Below are 23684 nucleotides of genomic sequence, written 5' to 3' on the forward strand. Positions count from 1 at the left end.
TTATTTCGCTAAGCATGATACCCTCTAGTTCCATCCACGTCGTCGCAAATGGCGAGATTTCATGTCTTTTGATGGCTGCATAGTATTCCATTTTGTATATATACCACATCTTCTTTTTCCATTCATCTGTTGATGGACATCTAGGCTCTTTCCACAGTTTGGCTATTGTGGACGTTGCTGCTATAAACATTCGGGTGCACGTGCCCCTTCGGAGCACCACGTTTGTATCTTTGGGATATATACTCAGTAGTGCAATTGCTGGGTCATAGGGTAGCTCTATTTTCAGTTTTTTGAGGACCTCCACACGGTTTTCCAGAGTGGTTGCACCAGCTTGCATTCCCACCAGCAGTGTAGGAGGGTTCCCCTCTCTCTGCATCCTCGCCAGCATCTGTCATTTCTTGACTTGTTAATTTGAGCCATTCTGACTGGTGTGAGGTGGTATCTCATGGTGGTTTTGATTTGTATTTCCCTGATGCCGAGTGATGTGGAGCATTTTTTCATGTGTCTGTTGGCCATCTGGATGTCTTCTTTGCAGAAATGTCTGTTCATGTCCTCTGCCCATTTCTTGAGTGGATTATTTGTTCTTTGGGTATTGAGTTTGATAAGCTCTTTATAGATTTTGGATACTAGCCCTTTATCTGATATGTTGTTTGCAAATATCTTCTCCCATTCTGTCAGTTGTCTTTTGGTTTTGTTAACTGTTTCCTTTGCTGTGCAAAAGCTTTTGATCTTGATGAAATCCCAATAGTTCATTTTTGCCCTTGCTTCTGTTGCCTTTGGAGATGTTCCTAGGAAGAAGTTGCTGCGGTTGAGGTCAAAGAGGTTGCTGCCTGCATTCTCCTCAAGGATTTTGATAGATTCCTTTCTCACATTGAGGTCCTTCATCCATTTTGAGTCTATTTTCGTGTGTGGTGTAAGGAAATAGTCCAATTTCATTTTTCTGCATATGGCTGTCCAATTTTCCCAGCACCATTTGTTGAGGAGGCTGTCTTTTTTCCATTGGATATTCTTTCCTGCTTTGTCAAAGATTAGTTGACCATAGAGTTGAGGGTCTATTTCTGGGCTCTCTATTCTGTTCCATTGGTCTATATGTCTGTTTTTGTGCCAGTACCATACTGTCTTGATGATGACAGCTTTGTAATAGAGCTTGAAGTCTGGAATTGTGATGCCACCGACTTTGGCTTTCTTTTTCAATATTCCTTTGGCTATTCAAGGTCTTTTCTGGTTCCACATAAATTTTAGGATTATTTGTTCTATTTCTTAAAAAAAAATGGATGGGATTTTGATAGGGATTGCATTAAATGTGTAGATTGCTTTAGGTAGAATAGACATTTTCACAATATTTGTTCTTCCAATCCATGAGCATGGAATATTTTTCCAATCCTTTGTGTCTTCCTCAATTTCTTTCATGAGTACTTTATAGTTTTCTGAGTATAGATCTTTGCCTCTTTGGTTAGATTTATTCCTAGGTATCTTATGGTTTTGGGTGCAATTGTAAATGGGACTGACTCCTCAATTTCTCTTTCTTCTGTCTTGTTGTTAGTGTAAAGAAATGCGACTGATTTCTGTGCATTGACTTTATATCCTGACACTTTACTAAATTCCTGTATAAGTTCTAGCAGTTTTGGAGTGGAGCCTTTTGGGTTTTCCACATATAGTATCATATCATCTGCAAAGAGTGATAGTTTGACTTCTTCTTTGCCAATTTGGATGCCTTTAATTTCTTTTTGTTGTCTGATTGCTGAAGCTAGGACTTCTATTACTATGTTGAACAGCAGTGGTGATAACGGACATCCCTGCCGTGTTCCTGACCTTAGCAGAAAAGCTTTCAGTTTTTCTCCATTGAGAATGATATTTGCGGTGGGTTTTTCATAGATGGCTTTGATAATATTGAGGTATGTGCCTTCTATCCCTACACTTTGAAGAGTTTTATCAGGAAGGGATGTTGCACTTTGTCGAATGCTTTTTTGGCATCTATTGAGAGTATCATATGGTTCTTACTCTTTCTTTTGTTAATGTATTGTATCACATTGATGGATTTGCAGATGTTGAACCAACCTTGCAGCCCTGGAATAAATCCCACTTGGTCGTAGTGAATAATCCTTTTAATGTACTGTTGGATCCTATTGGCCAGTATTTTGGTGAGAATTTTCGCATCTGTGTTCATCAAGGATATTGGTCTGTAACTCTCTTTTTTGGTGGGATCCTTGTCTGGCTTTGGGATCAAGGTGATGCTGGCCTCATAGAATGAGTTTGGAAGTTTTCCTTCCATTTCTATTTTTTGGAACAGTTTCAGGAGAATAGGAATTAATTCTTCTTTAAATGTTTGGTAGAATTCCCCTGGGAAGCCGTCTGGTCCTGGACTTTTGTTTGTTTGGAGATTTTTGATGACTGTTTCAATCTCCTTACTGGTTATGGGTCTGTTTAGGTTATCTATTTCTTCCTGGTTCAGTTGTGGTAGTTTATATGTCTCTAGAAATGTATCCATTTCTTCCAGATTGTCAAATTTGTTGGTGTAGAGTTGCTCGTAGTATGTTCTTATAATTGTTTGTATTTCTTTGGTGTTGGTTGTGATCTCTCCTCTTTCATTCATGATTTTATTTATTTGCATCCTTTCTCTTTTCTTTTTGATAAGTCTGGCCAGGGGTTTGTCAATCTTATTAATTCTTTCAAAGAACCAGCTCCTAGTTTTGTTGATTTGTTCTATTGTTTTTTTAGTTTCTATTTCATTGATTTCTGCTCTGATCTTTATGATTTCTCTTCTCCTGCTGGGTTTAGGCTTTCTTTGTTGTTCCCTCTCCAGCTCCTTTAGGTGTAGGGTTAGGTTGTGTATTTGAGACCTTTCTTGTTTCTTAAGAAAGGCTTGCACCGCTATATATTTTCCTCTCAGGACTGCCTTTGTTGTGTCCCACAGATTTTGAACCGTTGTGTTTTCATTATCATTTGTTTCCATGATTTTTTTCAATTCTTCTTTAATTTCCTGGTTGACCCATTCATTTTTTAGAAGGATGCTGTTTAGTCTCCATGTATTTGTGTTCTTTCCAAATTTCCTCTTGTGATTGAGTTCTAGCTTCAGAGCATTGTGGTCTGAAAATATGCAGGGAATGATCTCAATCTTTTGGTACCAATTGAGACCTGATTTATGACCCTGGTTGTGGTCTATTCTGGAGAATGTTCCATGTGCACTAGAGAAGAATGTATATTCAGTTGCTTTGGGATGGAATGTTCTGAATATATCTGTGATGTCCATCTGGTCCAGTGTGTCATTTAAGGCCTTTATTTCCTTGTTGCTCTTTTGCTTAGATGATCTGTCCATTTAAGTGAGGGGAGTTTTAAAGTCCCCTGCTATTATTGTATTACTGTCAATGTAGTTCTTTGATTTTGTTATTAATTGGTTTATATAGTTGCCTGCTCCCATGTTAGGGGCATAGATATTTAAGATTGTTAGGTCTTCTTGTTGGACAGACCCTTTGAGTATGATATAGTGTCCTTCCTCATCTCTTATTATAGTCTTTGGCTTAAAATCTAATTGATCTGATATAAGGATTGCCACCCCAGCTTTCTTCTGATGTCCATTAGCATGGTACATTGTTTTCCACTCCCTCACTTTAAATCTGGAGGTGTCTTCGGGTCTAAAATGAGTTTCTTGTAGGCAGCTTATTGATGGGTTTTGTTTTTTTTTATCCATTCTGATACCCTGTGTCTTTTGATTGGGGCATTTAGCCCATTAACATTCAGGGTAACTATTGAGAGATATGAATTTACTGCCATTGTATTGCCTGTAAGATGACTGTTACTGTATATTGTCTCTGTTTCTTTTTGATCTACTACTTTTAGGGTCTCTCTTTGCTTAGAGGACCCCTTGCAATATTTCCTGTAGAGCTGGTTTGGTGTTTGCAAATTCTTTCAGCTTTTGTTTGTCCTGGAAGCTCTTTATCTCTCCTTCTATTTTCAATGATAGCCTAGCCAGATATAGTATTCTTGGCTGCATGTTTTTCTCGTTTAGTGCTCTGAATATATCATGCCAGTTCTTTCTGGCCTGCCAGGTCTCTGTGGATAGGTCTGCTGCCAATCTAATGTTTTTACCCTTGTATGTTACAGACTTCTTTTCCCGGGCTGCTTTCAGGATTTTCTCTTTGTCGCTAAGACTTGTAAATTTTATTATCAGGTGACGAGGTGTGGACCTATTTTTATTGATTTTGAGGGGTGTTCTTAGCATCTCCTGGATTTTGATGTTTGTTCCCTTTGCCATATTAGGAAAAGTCTCTCCAATAATTGTCTCCAATATACCTTCTGCTCCCCTCTCTCTTTCTTCTTCTTCTGGAATCCCAATTATTCTAATGTTGTGTCGTCTTATGGTGTCGCTTATCTCTCGAATTCTCTCCTCGTGGTCCAGTATTTGTTTGTCTCTCTTTTGCTCAGCTTCTTTATTCTCTGTCATTTGGTCTTCTATGTCACTAATTCTTTCTTCTGCCTCATTTATCCTAGCTGTGAGAGCTTCCATTTTTGATTGCACCTCATTAATAGCTTTTTTGTTTTCAACATGGTTAGATTTTAGTTCTTTTATTTCTCCAGAAAGGGCTTTTATCTCTCCGGAGAGGGTTTCTCTAATATCTTCTATGCCTTTTTCGAGCCTGGCTAGAACCTTGAGAATTGTCATTCTGAACTCTAGATCTGTCATGTTACCAATGTCCGTATTGATTAGGTCTCCAGCCTTCGGTACGGCTTCTTGTTCTTTTTTTTGAGGTGAGTTTTTCCGCCTTGTCATTTTGTCCAGATAAGATTTGCTTTCTCCTGCTGTGGAATTCCGCTGTTCTTGGTGAGCGAAGTTGGTTTTGGCTGGGTTTCTTGTTGATCTTCAGGGGGACGGGCCTGTTGTAGTGATTCTCAAGTGTCTTTGCCGCAGGCGGAATTGCACCACCCTTGCCAGGGGCCGGGCTAAGTAATCTGCTCAGGTTTGCTTTCGGGAGCTTTTGTTCCCTGAGCGCTTTCCGTAGAGTTCCGGAGGATGGCGGCCTCCCAATCTCTGGCCCGGAGGAGCCGAGAGCTTGGGGTTCCGCTCCTCAGTGCGCCCTCAGAGAAAAGTGCCCAACCGCCCCGCCTCCCTGGCATGCGGTCGCGCCTTGAGGAAAGCAGTCAATTGCTGGAACCTGGAGAAAAGCGCCCGGTCGCTTCCGTCTCCGTGGCCTCCCGCCGTGCTCTGAGCCCACCCAGCCTGTGACCGGCACAAGGTAACCCCGGGCTGAGAGCTCACTCCTTGGCTTTGTCGCTGTAGCCGGTTTCCCCGCTCTAATACCTGCGAGCTCTGCGGCACTCAGACGCCCCCGGTCCTTCTGTGACCCCGCGGGACCTGATGTTATGCTGACCCTGCCTGGGTTTCCCCCCCGGTTTAGCCTCTGGAGCGATGTCTCCCAGTGGAGCAGACTTTTAAAAGTCCTGATTTTGTGCTCCGTTGCTCCACCCCCCCGGGGTCTATCTTCCCGTCGCTTTGGATTCACTTCTCCGCAGGTCCTACCTTTGAGAAAGTGATCGATTTTCTGTTTCTAGAATTGTTGCTCTTCTTCTTTTCGATTTCCTGTTGGATTTGTAGGTGTTCACAATGGTTAGATAAGCTATCTAGCTGATCTCCTGCTACCCGATGTTGTCTCAGCCTGCTACTTCTCCGCCATCTTGACTCTCTCCTCAATGATTATCCTTTAAATAAAGTCTTTGTGCACTGGTAGATTTATCTATAGGATAAATTTCTTGAAGTACAATTGGGCAAAAAGAAAATGCATTTGAATTTTATTTATTTAGTTATATTTTTATTTTTAAGATTTTATTTATTTATTTGACAGAGAGATCACAAGTAGGCAGAGGCAGGCAGAGAGAGAGGGAGAAGCAGGCTCCCTGCTGAGCAGAGAGCCCTGTGCGGGGCTCGATCCCAGGACCCTGAGATCAGGAGGTCATGACCTGAGCCAAAGGCAGAGACTCAAACCACTGAGCCACCCAGGTGCCCCAAAAATGCATTTGAATTTTAAATAGATATTGCCAACTTGCCCACTCAAAAGAATACATTAAAATGTTTTTTTCCTTATTGGGTGTTTTGTTATTAGTTTGTTTTAAAACTTTTTACTTTATCTCCAATGGATATTTATTTTTTCTTCTCCTCATTATTTCTGAAAGCTACCCAAATGTCTTTTGGAGAACTGTCTCTTTCCAGTGCACCTGGTATTAGGCCAGGTGACTGAGTCATGTCCAATCAAGAGCATTAGATCTTGCCAATAAGTTGTTTTTGTTTTTGTTTTAATACCTTTATTTTTTTCAGTTTTACTGAGATATAATTGAGAAATAAAATTGTATATATTTAAAAGGTACAGTGTGATGACTTGATAGACATTTGCATTGTGTAACGATTACTCCAGTCAAATTAATTAATACATCCATCACCTTGGGTGCCTGGGTGGCTCAGTGAGTTAAAGCCTCTGCCTTCAGCTCAGTCATGATCCCAGGGTCCTGGGATTGTGCCCCACATGGGGCTCTCTGTCAGCGGGGAGCCTGCTTCCCCCTCCCCCCGCTGCCTGCCTCTCTGCCTACTTGTGATCTCTGTCAAATAAATAAATAAAATCTTTTTTTTTTTTTTACTGTTTTTTTAAAAACCTTTTAATTTTTTTATGAACATATAATGTATTTTTAGCCCCAGGGGTAAAGGTCTGTGAATCACCAGGTTTACACATTTCATAGCACTCACCATAGCACAAACCCTCCCCAATGTCCATAACCCCACACCCTCTCCCTCCCCTCCTCCCCCCCAGCAACCCTCAGTTTGTTTTGTGAGATTAAGAGAATAAATAAAATAAAAAAAAAATACATCCACTACCTCATATAGTTATTTTTCCTGATAACATTGTTGTCTGCGGACAGAGAGCAACTTCTACGTTGTTCCAATGCCCTAAACTCCCATGGGAGCACCACGAAGAGGTGCTTCCATTTTTGCTGGACTGAAACCTGGGAGAATAGGCATGGAGTTACTGGCTGGTGCCTCCTTGTTGCATACCAGTGTGGTAGAGAGTAAAGCTGATAGATAGAGGCAGATAGTGTCTCTAGATAAAGTTTAGATGAAAGTCAGAAAAATTACTCTGCACATTCACAAGTGCATGGGAATGTTTCCCTGACATTTTGCCTTTTTTTTTTTTTTTTAATTTTATGACCATTGTCAGCAAATGTGTTCTCTTTGGCACCTGTTTCTCCATCCTAGCCTGTTTTTTATTTAATCCATCTGAACTGCCTAAACCCTGGAAGCAAGTCTGTATGACATTAGAATTACCACTCTTTTCTCTCTGGGCCTCAGTTTCCCTCATTTAAAAAATGAAGTGGGAATGGAGAGTAGACATTATTTAAGGTAATTTCCAACTCTGCCATTCTTGTCCAACTGTGTCTCCCTGGATTCTGATCCCATAGGTGCCCTGGTATGCTAAGCCAATAAGCCAATTTAATTGGGTTTTCACTTTTTCTATCTTGCCCTTCCATCTAGAGCCACTGAATTTTTTTGTTTTGTGATGTATTTTAACATTCTTATTTTTATTAAGTTTAAAGTTGCAAAAGCAACACTGGTCCTTGATCAGAGTTAAGTAATATTGAGACATAAGAAAAACAGAAGGGTTTTTTTTTCCCCCTATAGCACACTCCCTATGCTCATTCACAATTTCTTCCCTGTTAACAACTTGGTATAGACATCTCCGTATATTCATTATCTATTAGTATTTTTCTTCCTCAGTCTTTTCCCATTTTTTCCTTTAGGTTCTCCTATCCTTTGACTTCTCATCTTGTCTTACCTGTGGCTCCCAAGTTGCTGCCTCCCTACTTGGTTTTAGTCCAGTGCTTTGTTTGACCCTTATTACTCTAAGCTAGTCATTTGTATCCAGGCTTCTTAGCTTCAACTTGAGTGTCAACTTCCCGCTTTACCTTTCTCAGTCCTGCTCCTCTTTCTGTTCCCTGGTTTTCCAGGCAACCCAGTATAGGGATGTGTCTAGAATCAGACTCCTGGCTTCAAGTCATAGCTCTACCACTTATTGGTCATGAGACCTTGGGCAAAGTATTTCTCTTCACACCTCAATTTTATTCTCTATAAAAAGTATAATTCTCTATAAAAGTATAATTCTCTATAAATATATAATTATAAAAAGATTAAAATAGTATCTCATGATTCTTATTAGTGTTAAGGGGGTTTTACATGTAATACTTTCTCAATCTTATCACAACATCCCAATCTAGTTCAGGTCCTGGCATATTGTGTGTTTTTAAAACTGTCAGTTCTTTTTGGGATGCCTGGATGTTTCAGTCAGTTAAGCATCTGACTTCTGATTTTGTATTGGGTTATGATCTCAGGGTCCTGAGATGAGCCCTGCATGGAGCGGGAACTTGCATGGGATTCTCCTTCTCTCTCCCTCTGCCCCTCCACTCACGTGCATGCACTCCCTCTCTCTAAAAGAAACAAACAAAAAACCCAAAACCAAAACCAAACAAAAGAACCCCTAAAAGCTCCTGTCAATTATTTTTGCCAAGCACTTCCCATTAGCAAGTTGAATAATTCACATTGGCAGATACAAAAACAACAGTGAGGTTCAAAGAGATTGAAATGACTTGCTTAAAATCACATGCATGGTAAATGACAGAGTCAGAATTCAAAATCAGATTTATTGGCTCCAGATCTCTGTGCTTCTCAACACTTTAACAATGATAATCTGTATCTTATTTATTGGAGGACTTTGATGCTCTCCTGATGCTTATGGAGACTTCCATCCTTTAACTTGAAATCTGATTGGCTTGTTTTTTCTCAAGCATGTCTTGTGTGTGTGTGTGTGTGTGTGCGCGCGCGCGTGCGCGTGTGTATGGTTAAAGATTTTATTTATTTGACAGAAGCAGACAGCGAGAGAGGGAACACAGGCAGCGGGGAGCTGGAGAGAGAGAAGCAGGCTCCACTGAGCAGGGAGACTGACACAGGGCTCGATCTCAGGACACTGGGATCATAAGCTGAGCCAAAGGCAGATGCTTAATGACTGAGCCACACAGGCGCCCCTCTCAGTCATGTCTTAATGGGTTTCCTCTTATGAACCCCCTTCTGCTAGGTAATCAAAAATATGCCCTCACTGTCCTCAGAAAGAGCAAGGACCAGTATTAAATCTGGAGTTTACTCTACTTTCAGAGACTTTGCTTTCCAAGGCAAAATGGTTAGTGGAAAAAAACATTGATTTTGGAGCTAATTGGGTTTAGTTTTGATCCATTAATTCTTTCCTTTAGTAGTTGTATGGCTTGGCCAACTCAATTACTTTCCTTGGGCCTCAGTTTCTTTTATTTGTCAGGTAAGAATGATAATGTTAATAATATCTGCCTTATAGGATAACTGTGATGCCGGAGGTAAAGTATGATAAATGCTTGGCTCTAGTACACACTGAATAAATCATTGTTACTATTGTAGCAGTTACTACGACTGGTGAGAGACTGAGCTGTTACAGGCCCTAAAGAGGTTCGATATTATTTTGGGGGCTACACTCTGAGTATATGATCTTTCATTTGTGTTTGGGAGTGGACGGGGAAAGAGAGTAGCCTAGTTAGAACGGCACACATTTTGGATTTAGATAGACCTGGATTTGGATCTGAGCATGGTAATTAAAAGTTGTGCAAATAAGCAGGTTGCTTAATTATTTTAGGCTGCAACCTCTTCATTTGAAAATCAGGGAAAATAATACCGATTTCACAGAGGCTATTGAAGCAACTGAAGTAGAGTATGTAAAAGCATGGCAGTGATTTTAAAAATATCTGTCCTCCATAAGGCATTGTTATAGAAAGTCCCAATATTTGTTATATACATCACTGTATTCCTCTTTGTGCTCTCAGCACTTACCGATCACATGGTAGGAACTATAAAAATATTTGTCAAACTGAACGGGCCCTTGAGTTGAACAGTAAAAACATTTTATACCCAAAGTTTTATTTTTTTGTTTTTTGGCTTTTTTGGGTAAGAAACTGATGTTTATTTTATTTATTTATTTGTCAGAGAGAGAGAGCACAAGCAGGGGGAGCGTCAGGCAGAGCAGACAGAGGGAGAAGCAGGCTCCCCAGTGAGCAAGAAGCCCCATGCAGGACTCGATCTCAGGACTCTGGGATCATGACCTGAGCAGAAGGTAGCAGCTTAACCGACTGAGCCACCTAGGTGTCCCTGATGTTTATTTTCTATCCACCTTATTTCCATGTTCTGTTTTATTTTTATTTATTTATTTTTTCCTTTTTTTTCTTTTTTTTTAAGTAGGCTCCACACCCAGTGTGGGACTTTAACTCATGACCCTGAGATCAAGAGTCTGCTTTACCAACTAAACTACCCAGGTACACTTTCCATGTTCTGTTTTAGAGGCTATGGAAGAACAGCATAAGACCACTCAGTGTTGTTCTTTCCCATTCAGTGGCCTGAGCATTGGGAGTTGCAGACCAGTCTTCAGTGGCAGGCCAGGGGCTCTGGTCTTCAGTAGGGGACTGCTGGGTAGGCACAGAGACCACCTTGTGTAGTTTTAGTCCCGTCTGCAACCCGGGATCAATAGCCGTCAACTCAAGCCATTTACTTGGGCTGGAGAAGTCAATTCACCCTGAATTCCTCCTTGTTTGTGGCCTTTTCAGCAGTGGCCTGCTCTTCTTTTTCAGTCTGTCTCTGTCAAAATGGATCAGGCATAAGCTCCCATGGGTGTCCATGAGGGATGGTGGCACACACGCACAGAACTTTCCCGGTCACTGAGCTCTCTCGTTGTTGCACACGATGACGGTGTCCACATAGCACAAAGGAGAGTCTGTGTTCTATAGAGCAGTGGTTGGCAGGTAACCCTAAGATGGCTCTGTGGGAGGCTGGTGGTCAGCCCTGAGGTCAGTAGCCACCAGAAGATGTGGTTCCTGGAGGGCTGCCTGGATCTGGTTAGTGAATGTTCTGGGAGTGATGTACCCAGCAGGAGGAGTGGCTCCAGGGATAGGAACAAACTTCAGGACAGCACACTGGCCAGTATTCTTAGAGGCCATGACACTGACTTCAACCAGGTTTTTTTCCTTCCTTCCTTCCTTCCTTCCTTTCTCTTTTTGTTAAGATTTTACATATTTATTTGAGAGAGAGAGAGAAAGAGCACAAGCAGGGGAGGGGCAGCAGGCAAAGGGAGATGGAGAAGCAGACTCCCCGCTGAGCAAGGAGCCTGCCACGGGCCTCAATCCCAGGACCTTGGGATCATGTCCTGAGCTGAAGGCAGACACTTAACCAACTGAGCTACCCAGGTGCCCCTCAACCAGGGGCACAAGCCATCCGTGGAAATTTCTCCCAGGTCCCCTTCAGATTTAAGATGTAGGTGTACTGTTCCATTTGGAAATCAAGGCTGGTGCCATGTAGGTGGGTTCCTGCTGCAAAGAATTTGAGGACATCTTCCTCCTTCATCTGTAGGACATCAAGGGCTCTGTACATTGTAAAAGTCTTCCTTTAAGTTATTCTGAGAACCGAGGACCACACTATGTGAATCCCTCTCTGGATAGTGCTGAGTAGCATGCCTAAAGTTTGATTGCTGGTCTACTCACTCTTCTGTGGCTGGAAGTCCTAAAAAAATAAAATGTTAAGGGAATTATTATGCTGAATAAAATACCCAAGCTTAAGAACTAGTGTGCATAAGACCTCAAATTTCTTTCTGGCTCTCAATATGAGAGTCATGATTGTTTCCCTTGCGTCATCCTCTGCATGTGGCTTTTCATCTTACATTTTGGCTTTACTCCAGGAGACGACACTGTCTTATGCCAGGGGCCTGGTGAAAGGTCACACTCAGAATGGCTAGGCTGGGAGGAGCTCACTTAGCAGTGTGTTTCTAACTGTATTCTCTAGTGTTCCATCTCAGTGGGGTAAAAGCAAGAATGAAAAATTCCAAAGGGGCCTAAAATTTAGATTTTGTCCTGAAGGTATAGCTAGAAAGTTTTTTGCTCCGAACTGCTGTAACCAGGAGTGAGTGAATTTCTATCATTTTCCTACCAAATAAAAATGGAATTTACGATGAATCATTGTTAAGTAGAGTGATCTGGACTTACTCTTTTCAGCCTAGTGAGACCCATCCCAACATTTTACAGACAGTTTCTTTATAGACAGCATGAGAAAACTCAGTGTCCTTTGGAGGTTTTGTAAATGGATGCCAGCCCAGTCTTTATTAAACTGGGTTTATACATCATATAATTGCTCATCTTGACATAACTCTTTTAGACTCTGCTTGAGCAAGGACAAAATTAGTTGAGGGTTCTGTTCTGCTGCAAATGATGATCTTTGGTGTTTTTTGGTTAATGATGCTTCAACTTTATCTTTTCCATGTTGTCCTTGAATTTCTTGAAGTTTCTCCCTTTTTCAGTCTTTTTTAAAAAATCTACATAGATTATGTGTACTTAGATTGTTATTCACCTCAATCCAATTTAAAGTCCTATAGCAAACATTTACTGAGCACTTATTCTATATAAAGCATGATGGAGCTGTTTTCTAAAGCTTCAACAGTCTTTAGTGTTGCAACATCCAATATGGTAGCCATTATTTGCATGTGACTGTTTACATTTAAATTATTAAAATTAAATGAAATAAATAAAATCTTTTAAAAAATTAAGCCAAATAAAGATTTTTATTTCCTCAGTTGTACTAGCCATATTTCAAGTGCTTTATACAGTGAAACACCACATACAGTTCAAGTGCCACATACTGTGACTACTGTACTGGATAGCATAGGTATAGAATGTTTCCATCATTTTAGTAGGTTCTATTGGACTGTGCTGTTGTTATAGAGTTTCAGTTATTTAGGACTACAACCACTACTTGTCTTTCATTTTAAGATAGTCAAAAACTCATATCTTTCAATGAGAAATTTTTTTAGCAATTCAAATAACATTAATTGATTTTACTGTTAGGTACTGTGGGAAATACAAGAACAAATTAAATATGTTCCTTGTCCTCAGGGAACCTAAAATATATTGAGGAGAACCGTCATATAACACAACTAATGAGATTGCAAGGCAGGGTATGCAAAGTAATGTAGTAGAGGCATAGTCAAAGTACAATAGACTCATTTGAGGAAGGATTCATTTCTATTTTGCATCAGAGTCTTCATTTGGAAGGGAACCTTTAGAAAGGAAAGGACATCAGGAAGTCAGAAAGTCATTTTAGGTGCCAAGGGAAGAATATGAGTAAAGACATGGAATAGGGAAAGTAGCTCAGTCTAAGACAGATAACATAGAATGGAGATTAAGAGCATAGCCTCTAGGGACAATCTGCCTGTGCTCAAAAATCTGGCTTCTTGTTAGCAAAAAATTAATCTTTCTGTTTCTTCATCTGTAAAATGGAACTAATAATAGTGGCTACCTAATAGAATATTTGTGAGGATTCATTAAGACAATATTTTGGAGACTTAGCACAGTGCCTAGCTTATAGCAGGCTGCTAGGGGAGGATCTGGGGGAAAGGGAGGTTGCAAATAACAGTCTGCTAACAGTGGCTGAATTTTCAGTTAAAAACCAGGAGGTGGGCAATCCAGGACTGGTTTGTTGACTGTTTCACAAAGTCATCAAGGACCCACTTCCTACCAGCTATCTGCTTCACCATCCCTAGTGTGTGCCCCTTGTCATGAAAGTCCAGGATAGAATATTAGTCATGACATTCATGTCCCAATCAGCAGGATGAGTAGGCATCCTTTGTCTCTTAAGGTTCCCAGAAGTTGCAACCTGACATTTCCACTTGTATACCATTAGCCTGAATTTAGTCACATGACCACACCTAGCTGTAGGGGAAATGGGGAAACATCATCTTTTTTTCCCAGGTGGACTTGTTTCCAGCTAAAATTTTTAGTACTAGTAGAAGAGGGGGAAGTAGATTAGAAAGTTGTCCCTGTTACGAAGAGGGACAAGACTGAAGCCAGATGACTGAGATCTTTAATGTAGTCTAAGGAGTTTGTACTTCTATTGCTTGGGTTCTGATTATCTCAACATAGGGGATTAACAGTTAGAGGCTGTTCATAGTAATGGACTTGGACATGGTTCCTTAAACCAGAATTATTCACTGTAGCAATACTCAGATACTTTCAAGAACAGTTACTTTGAATTAAAAAAAAAAAAAAAGAACATTTCCCCTTGAGATTCCAACAGTCTTTCCCATTCTCCTTCCTCTTTAAGGAAGAGAAGAGGTAACCTGAGGGGAGGAAATGTGAGAAGGCAATCCTTCCACCTGGCAGCTCTCTTTTAGACTTCCTCCAGTATGTCATTGGCCCTCTCAAAATGTGCTGGGAATGGAAATCAGTTCTTTATATGGGTGGGTAGTGCCAAGTAAAGGGAATTGCTATCTTATTATCAGGATATTGTGCTCTTTCTCTGAGTACTTTGTGCTCACCTTAGACACTACACTGTTGACAGTGTGCCCGAGTAGATTCTGAGCAGTTTGAAAACAGAGTTCAGGTCTTGAGTCTATATCCTCTGCATTTAACACAGTGCCTAGTTCAAGGCACACATAAAATTGTCAAATGTCTGGATAAATGCTGAGTATATGAATGCTGTCTAGATAGTGTTGGCTTTAAAGCAGCTGTGCCAGAGCTTAAATCCTCATACGGCTGATTATTACTGGTCTGTGGTAAAATCATTTCAGGCAAAGGCTAAGAAAAGACTTATGTAAGGTGAAGACATAATTGTGTCCACCTGGATTATGGTTCTGTTTAGAATGCATTGGACAGTGAAACAATGAGATCAGGTCAAATAATTTGTGTTAAATTCTGAAGGCTGTCTTTTCTTAGTCTTTGTAATTCTGGGCACTACTTTACTTAGACAATAAAAATATGCTGAATTTGTATGCTTACAAAATATATCTTGAAGTAAACCCCTACAAAAAGATTTTTGTTTATTTTTATTTTTATTTTTTTTTTTTTAATATTCTGTATGTCCAACATAGGGCTTGAAATCATGACTCTGGGATCAAGAGTCACATGCTCTACTGACTGAGCCAGTGAGGCACCCCCCAAAAGATAGTTAAATCAACAAATATTTACTAAGTATGTGTGAAGCCTTATGGTAAGGGCCATAAAGAATAACACTAATAAAGAACCAATCCTTGCTTTCAAGGAATTTACAATCCGCAAACACTGTGCTAGGCTGTAGGAATCTAAGTATAGCTGACTAGCCTCCTACCCACACGGTACTTACAATATGGTATGAAAAACAGATAAATGGATGATTACTTGTACTGTAATCTAGTGTTTGAACCTCTCTCAGGACCAAATATACATAGTTTGGTAAAAATTTGAAGAAATTTGTGCGTTTGAGATTTTCTAAAGTCTGCAGGCTCATTCTAGTTAACTAGTATATAAAATGTTTTCAGGATTGGATATATTTCAGGAACGGCAGTGATATGATATGCAACCAGGAGAGAGAGAGAGACAGAAGGGAGAGAAAAAAAAGAGGGTTGATCATTTTGAGGTGACATTAAATTATCTTTTGACACCAGCTGTATCTTTTTTATAACAGAAAGTGGAAACAACTCTGTCCTTGACCTTCAAAAAGAAATTGACTTACCTAGCTTAACTATTCAAACAAACAACTGTGTACTCTCTTCAATTCCTATGATGATTTTGATTTACTGTAAATGACTGAATTTAATGAACTAAATTATGCTATTTAAATGCATTTTGTGAATGGTATTGTAGTTTGTTACAAAGCATTATGTCTATGCTAAATTGTGCCGTAAATGATATGGTATGGAACATATGTGCTGTATTCATAATTTAACTGTTGCTATGGAGTACCTTCTTGGATAGGACATACTGAAAAAGGAGCCTTTATTTACCTGGTGAAATGAAGGTGATATCTCAGCAAATCACTAGGTCTTACTGACCTTGGCAGAATTACAGTGCTAATATTTTCACATGGATGAACTGTTCTTGAACAATTTCTCTAATGTATATGGCAGAAATAGGCTTTCCATTAAAACTGGGTATATATGGTATATCTTCTCTTTCCATTTTTTTCCCCTTCAACAAACATTTACTGCAGTCATTGCAAGGATAATACCACCTCCATTAAGGTACATGTTTTCTCCTGGCCTCTCAAATGATAGAGAGAATAGAATACAAAGGTTTGTCCTGCAGTTATGCTGGTGGTCTCTGGAAGGATTTGCATTAAATAACACACTGATTTTCCTCTTTTTGAATAATTCGAGAAAGCTTAAAAATTAAACAGTAAAAACTGGAACCAAAATATCACCTTTATTATTGACAAAAAGTTGACTTAGCGTGGCTAAATTGGCTTAGTGTGGGAGCCAAATTTTCTAGCAATATCCTGACCTCAGATAATGCTTATCTACTAGGCCCTGGGCTTCTTTACATGGAAGGACTGCTGAAGTGAGATTTTTAACACGGAAGAGCAAAAAATGTGCTTTTGCTGGATAAGCTCATCTAAAGAGAAAAAAAGAGTCGAGTCAATTGGAGTTATTCTTTATAAAAATGTACCAGGTAAGTTTGAATGGTGGTGGAGAGTGGGCTTACCTCTATTCATAGGAAGGGACCATTAAGCATAAGAAAAACATTCCCCAATAACAAGTGTAGTTTTTTTTTCTTTAAAGGAATTGTTTGAAAGTTTATTTATTTATTTTTTTTTAAAGATTTTTATTTATTTATTTGACAGACAGAGATCACAAGTAGGCAGAGAGGCAGGCAGAGAGAGAGGAGGAAGCAGGCTCTCCGCGGAGCAGAGAGCCCGATGCGGGGCTCGATCCCAAGACCCTGGGATCATGACCGGAGCCGAAGGCAGAGGCTTTAACCCACTGAGCCACCCAGGCGCCCCTGTTTGAAAGTTTATTGCTAGAGAGAAATCCATAGGATTTGTCAAACACTAATGATGATGTTTCCATTTTCCCCTCTAAAGAGTATCTTCATGGCAATAATACTTCTGTTATTTGATAGAAGGTGAAGACATAGCAGCTTTTGGGGTGGTCACAATTAAAAATTCAGGAAAAATTGCTTGGGAATTAAATAATCATTCTCAGTACTTCAGTACTGATCACTTTGATATAGCACAAGACATAGAGTCAAAAGACTTTGGTTCTAGGAGAAGTTTCATGATCATTAGCTCTTAGTTTGGGCTACCATAACAAAATAGTATATAGATTGATTAAACAACAGACATTTATTTTCTTGTAGATCAGGAGGCTAGAAGTCCTAGATTAGAGCTCCAGCATGGTTGGTTTCTGGTGAGGACTATTTCTGGCCTGTAAGCAGCTGCCATCTTGCCGTATGCTCACCTAACCTCTTTGAATGCATCCAGAGACAGTGAGAGAGTGCTGTCCTTGGAAGAATACTAATCCTTTCATATCTGGGACCAATCCTTATTACTTCCTTTAAACTTTAATTACTTTCTTATGGGCTCTGTCTCCAAAATGCAGTCACATTGGGGGTTAGGGCTTCAATATGAATTGGGCGGTGAGGCACAGTTCATTCCACAGCAAGCTCATTGTGTGACTTGTCAAGTGATTTCTGTTTCATTTTCCCTTCTTATGAATGGGAGTTCAAGCTTTATGAACTCAGGCTCATGAGCCTGAGATCAAGTAAAATCATAGGCATCAATTCTAAAGTGTTTAAAGTGCCATACAAACACCATTATTTTGGTTTATTTCTGAATCTAATAGTTACTGAGGGTAGACTTTTCTTGTTATTTACCCATCCATAGTTCTTTTCTTTTTACCTGAGTATTTCTGGATGGTAGGTAGGAAGGGTAAGTTATGTTAGTGGTCTCACCCCTTTAAGAAAATATCTTTTGGGGGTAACTGGTTGGCTCAGTCAGTGGAGCATGCAACTCTTGATCTCAGGCTCATGAGTTCAAGCCCCATGTTGGGGGTAGAGCTTACTTAAAAGAAAAAGAAAAAGAAAACATCTTCAAGAGGCAGAGAACAGTATGAATTAGGCATTGCACAATAAGAAATGTCAATTTTTCCATAATGACTTCAAACATTCAGCAACTAGATTTCACAATGAACCAATCCTATGGCAGGAAATAAGAGTTTAGTTTTATTTTGATTGTTTTTGAAGTAGAGATTTTGGATCAAATGAATGAAAGCTTAGAAGAAGAAATCTATAAAAACCCATCTCTAGTTATACTGCAAAAGAATATCAAAATGTCAACACTGGAATATTAAGAGAGTATTAAGCTGGTGGGTGAGTTTTCTCATTTTAGTGAGATTGCTTCCAAATTTAGCTTAGAGTTAGGGGTATGCAAATGACTAGACAGTCAATTTTGATGAGTTGCTGTAAGAAAAGAATTAGTCATTTTTCTGTCCTGTATTTGGCATATTTCTCAGAGTGGTTCATTTAATATGTCTGTTGGTAATATTCTCTCTATATTTATTTTAGAAGCAGTAAATAGTACAACTAATATTTTAAAATATTGTAGTGACAAAAAATTTTAATTTGAACTCAGAGTGCATTTACTTGCTCTTTCTTTCTTTCTTTTTTTGAATTTTATTTTATTTTATTTTTTCAGTGTTCCAAAATTCGTTGTTTATGCACCACACCAGTGCTCCATGCAATACATGCCCTCCACAATACCCGCCACCAGGCTCACCCCACCCCCACCCCTCCCCCCAAAACCCTCAGTTTGTTTCTCAGAGTCCACAGTCTCTCATGGTTTGTCTCCCCCTCCAATTTACCCCAACTCACTTCTCTCCATCTCCCAATGTCTTCCGTGTTATACCTTATATTCCACAAGCAAGTGAAACCATATGCTAATTGATTCTTTCTGCTTGAATTATTTCACTCAGCATAATCTCTTCCAGTCCTGTCCATGTTGATACAAAAGTTGGTTATTCATCCTTCCTGATGGAGACATAATACTCCATTGTATATATGGACCATATCTTCTTTATCCATTTGTCTGTTGAAGGGCGTCTTGGTTCTTTCCACAGTTTGGCAACTGTGGCCATTGCTGCTATGAACATTGGGGTCCAGGTGGCCCTTCTTTTCACTGCATCTGTATCTTTGGGGTAAATACCCAGTAGTGCAATTGCAGGGTCATAAGGTAGCTCTATTTTTAATTTCTTAAGGAATCTCCACGCTGTTTTCCAAAGTGGCTGCACCAACTTGCATTCCCAGCAACAGTGTAAGAGGGTTCCCCTTTCTCCACATTCTCTCCAACACATGTTGTTTACTGTCTTGTTGATTTTGGCCATTTTGACTGGTGTAAGGTGGCATCTCAATGTGGTTTTGATTTGCATCTCCCTGGTGGCTAATGATGATGAACATTTTTTCATGTGTCTGTTATCCATTTATATGTCTTTGGAGAAGTGTCTGTTCATGTCTTCTGCCCATTTTTTGATGTGATTATCTCTTTTGTGTGTGTTGAGTTTGAGGAGTTCTATATAGATCTTGGATATCAGCCCTTTGTCTGTAGTGTGTCATTTGCAAATATCTTCTCCAATTCCATGGGTTGCCTCTTTGTTTTTGTTGACTGTTTCCTTTTACTCGCTCTTTCTTAAGATTGTAGCGCAGAGTTACTTTGGGAGCAGGGGCAATATGATTTTTATCAGGTATGTAAACTGTTTGGTAATACAATCTGCAAGTTGAATGTTGGAGCTGATGTGTGAAGGTTATTCATTGATAACTAGAGAAACTTCAAGGGTCTTTCTTTATGATTGATCACTATGAATGGGTATGGTTGAAGCAAACAGGGAAAAGTCAGTTATTTTTGTTTTTTGTTTTTGTTTTGTTTTCATTTCAGAGGTAGAATTTAGTGTTTCATCAGTTGCATATAACACCCAGTGTTCATTCATTTTATCAAGTGTCTAAAAGTCAGTTTTGACTGTACAATTTCCACATTGATAACATGGAATTATAATGTCAGAGATGTTACATTTTTCTGTATGTCAGAAAGAGAATTTTGGCTGGTTATTCTAGCAAGTCTCTAGGCTGATATACAGGTAAGTTTCGGAGACTTGGGAAAGCAAAATCTATAAAGTGGAATGAACTCTTGAGACATGTGTTTAGTGCCTCCAGGCCACACTTGCAGATGACAAAACCAAAACCAAGAAATAAAAATGATTTGTTCAAAATTACCTAACAAATTGGTGGTAGAACCAGAGCTACCCTAGGTCTCCTTATAATCCAATATTTCCTATATATAATAAAGGGACAGGCATTACAGTCATCCTATGGAGAAATTAAGGCAAAGGAAGTTCCTAGTATGAACACCAAATCATTTAGGATCATAGAATCAGATCATCTGAATGTTTAGAAAGACTTAAGGATTAAATGTTGTCTAATCTAATCTCCTACACAACACTTGAATTCAGTCTACAAAATCCCTGCCAAATGATCAGTCAGTATTTGCACATTTAGAGTTATAGGACAGTTGATCTTGGATCTCTAGAAAATTTAGGAAGTTAAAATGTTAGAAAGTTTACTGTTATATTGGGCCTAATTTATCTTGCCACGACTTCAACTTCTAGATTTTAATTCTGCTTTCCGGTACTTAAAAAATCTTGCAGTTATCCATGGGAATATTACCCTTTGTCCTCTTTTATGTGTATTACCCTTTTCTTACATCAGTACTCTGTTCTAATAGAACATACTTAAATGTCCACTGGACCAACCATAAATATGCTTACTACCAAAGTATTTCAAGTTCATTGTATAAAACAGGCCTGAAAAATCTTACAAAAGGGGTTAGAAAAGGGAAACTGGAGTCCACTATAATTCATTTAGGCTAATTGTTTGATTTCTTTGATGTCTTTGCAAATGCTGGCTTTCTAGTGGGTCTCGGTATGGCTAATATAATCTCTTTCCTCAGGTTGATTCAACACATTTTGTAAAATTGATTAACTTGTTCTCTCTATGTATCTTTGTGAGATCTTTATTTTTGTGTACCTAGTGTTAAGAAACTTTGATGTATAAAAATCAGATTTAGACAAAAAGTTCAGAAAATGATCAGTACACTCAAAGAATGATTTTATTTTATTTTTTTAAAAGATTTTATTTATTCATTTGAGAGGGAAAGAGACAGAGCATAAGCAGGGAGAGAGGTAGAGGGAGAGGGAGAAGCAGACTTCCTGCTCAGCTGGGAGCCTGCCATGGGGCTGGAGATTATGACCTGAGCTGAAGGCAGATGCTTAACCATCTGGGATGCCTTAAAGAATTCTTTTGGATAACAAGTTTTCCAAATTCCCTTCAACTGTAATTAGGATTGAAAAAAGTTCTGTTTCAACCTAAAATCTCTGGAATACTTTGAGTACATAAAGCAAGACACAGACGTTTGAAAACTCCATGAGGGAGAATAGAATTACAGAAATAAACTTGTAAATGAACAAATAGAGATAAAATTAAAAACAAAAAGACCATCTGAATATTACCACATTTTGGAGCCTGCAGACATGCACCAAACTTTGCTGTTTGAGAGTTGGTATGGAGCTTGTGGCTCAACCTAAATAATTCAAGTATCATTTCAACCAATCAAGTGTTCCCAGGCTTATAGAAAAGATAGGTCAGGTATTTGTCATATTTTACTGGAAATATATCCGTATCATATAGTCAGAATAGTATTTGAAGTTTACAACAATATTCTAAACCATCTGTGTTTTTAATTCATCCTAATGTCAGGAAGTTTTTCCTCCTGATCAAGCCTCTAGCTTGATTCTCCTGGAAGAAAAAGTTACAGCTGGTTAGCATCTCTTCTTAAGGACCCTCTATGCACACAGGCCCCATTTTTCTCTGGATCATGAAGACCTGAATTTGCCATGAAGGTCACGGTAATTTTGTAAGGACCCGGGAAGTGGGATGATTTTCTTACTGATCCTGTGCCCTATTTTATCCAAGTGAATAAAAGCCAATTAAAGGACAGAGTCAGTGCTTACCAGCACTTATTTTTCTGGTTCAGGCTCCTGCCTCTGCATTTGGTGGGGCCCAATTTCGTATTTTATAGTAATGTTTTGGAGTATAAAGCTAGGTAACCTTATAATAATAATGAGAATAGGAAACATTTATTTTTATTTTTTCAAAAGATTTATTTATTTATTTAGTTGAGTGGGGGTGGGTGGGTAAGAGGGATTCTCCAACCTGACTCACCTCAAGCCTGGAGCTCCATGGCTACTGGATCTCAGAACCCTTAGATCATGATCTGACCTGGAACCAAGAGTTCACTGCTCAGCGGACTGAGCCACCCAGGTGCCCCCATTTATTTTTAGTTTAAGAGGTCAGCTTTTCATTGAACAGGTTACAGAAGAGGTTTAGTCAGAAAGTCCAAAGCCCATGTCATCAGCAGACTCTTCTGATTCTTCTTTCTGGCTTCCACTTTCTTCTCAGCTGGGGCAGCAGTGGTGGAGGGAGCAGGACCTCCTGCTGGGGAAGGTCCATCACTCCCTACATTGCAGATGAACCTCCTGATGTTCACATGGGCCAGGCCCTTTCCAAACAAGTGTGGCCAGAAAGGTTTAATATTTACACTGGCTGCTTTAATGAGGCATCGATCTTCATCTCTGTGACCAGTACTTCATCCTGCAGGATGAGGGCTGAGTAGATGCAGGGGAGCTCCAAGACAAAGGCCATGGTGCAGTGAGTGCTGAGCAGGCACTGCCAGGTGAGGTGCTGTTGGTGTGGATAAAGGGAGAGACTTACCTCCACCAGGCCTTACCTTCCTGGGCAGGACCCAGCACCTTGAAGGCAGCTGAGGAAAGGAAGGAAACATTTCTTTATAAAGCCAATAAGTAAAGAATAAGATTCATTACAAAATTTCTGAAGTATTTCTCATACTTAGTGGCAAAATTGACTATTTGCATTAGATGGAAAATTACTCTTAGAAAAATCTTCTGAGCCAGTATTCTAGGAACCAAACATGAGACTGACTTCAGATCAGGTCTGGACCAATATATTTTGGTTTCTGCTAGAGACATTTAAAATGTGTCTACACTGCATTTAAAAGTATGTTTTAGGCTATTTGATTTATGATGAACCTTGGTATAGCTTCATTTTGGGGGGGTATGTAATTTCCATCAAAATTGGAAAATTTTTGGTCATTATTTCTTCAAATAGTTTTCCTCATCCCTTCTTTCCTCGCTTCTCCTATGACTCTCAGTTACTCACGTATTAAGCTGCTTGAAGTTGTCCCACATCTCACTGTCTCATAACTCACTGTCCTTTTTTGTTTTAAATCTGCAATGTCAAAATACTCTTAGTCCTACCCAGTGTATTTTTCATCTTTACAAATTTGATTTTGGTCATTTTTGTATCTTCCATAGTCTTTTCATGACTTAATGATTTGGGGTGTTAAACGTTGTGAATTTATGTTGGTTAAGCACATGATTCTTTTGTATTCCTATAAATATTTTTGAACATTGTTCTGGGCATTCAAATAACTTGGAAATAGGTTGATCCTTTTGCGATTTGCCTTTAAGTTTTGTTAAGTGGCACCAGAGCAACTTAAGTCTAGAGCTAATTTGTCCCTACTGCTGAGATAATATCCTTCTGGGTTCTCTACCTGTTGCCTTATGTATTATAAGGTGTTTGTTCTGTTTTATTTTTAACTCTGGCTGTGAGAATATTCCTAGCCCTGTGTGAGCTCTGACAATTGTTCCACCTGCTCTTTTTCTAGTGGTTCTTCTTTCAGCTTGAATAGTTTCCTCTTACACATGTGCTAATCAACACTCAGC

General features: G+C 39.4%; 1 pseudogene across 1 annotated transcript; it reads right to left on the minus strand.

Moving 5' to 3' along the window:
* Positions 1-22265: 22265 nt before the first annotated feature.
* On the minus strand, positions 22266-22584 carry LOC308341403 (large ribosomal subunit protein P1-like; annotated as a pseudogene). The gene has a single exon. The product of its transcript is annotated as a large ribosomal subunit protein P1-like (transcript).
* Positions 22585-23684: the final 1100 nt, after the last annotated feature.

This window comes from Martes martes, assembly GCF_963455335.1.
Source record: "Martes martes genome assembly, chromosome: 4".
Lineage (NCBI taxonomy): Eukaryota > Metazoa > Chordata > Mammalia > Carnivora > Mustelidae > Martes > Martes martes.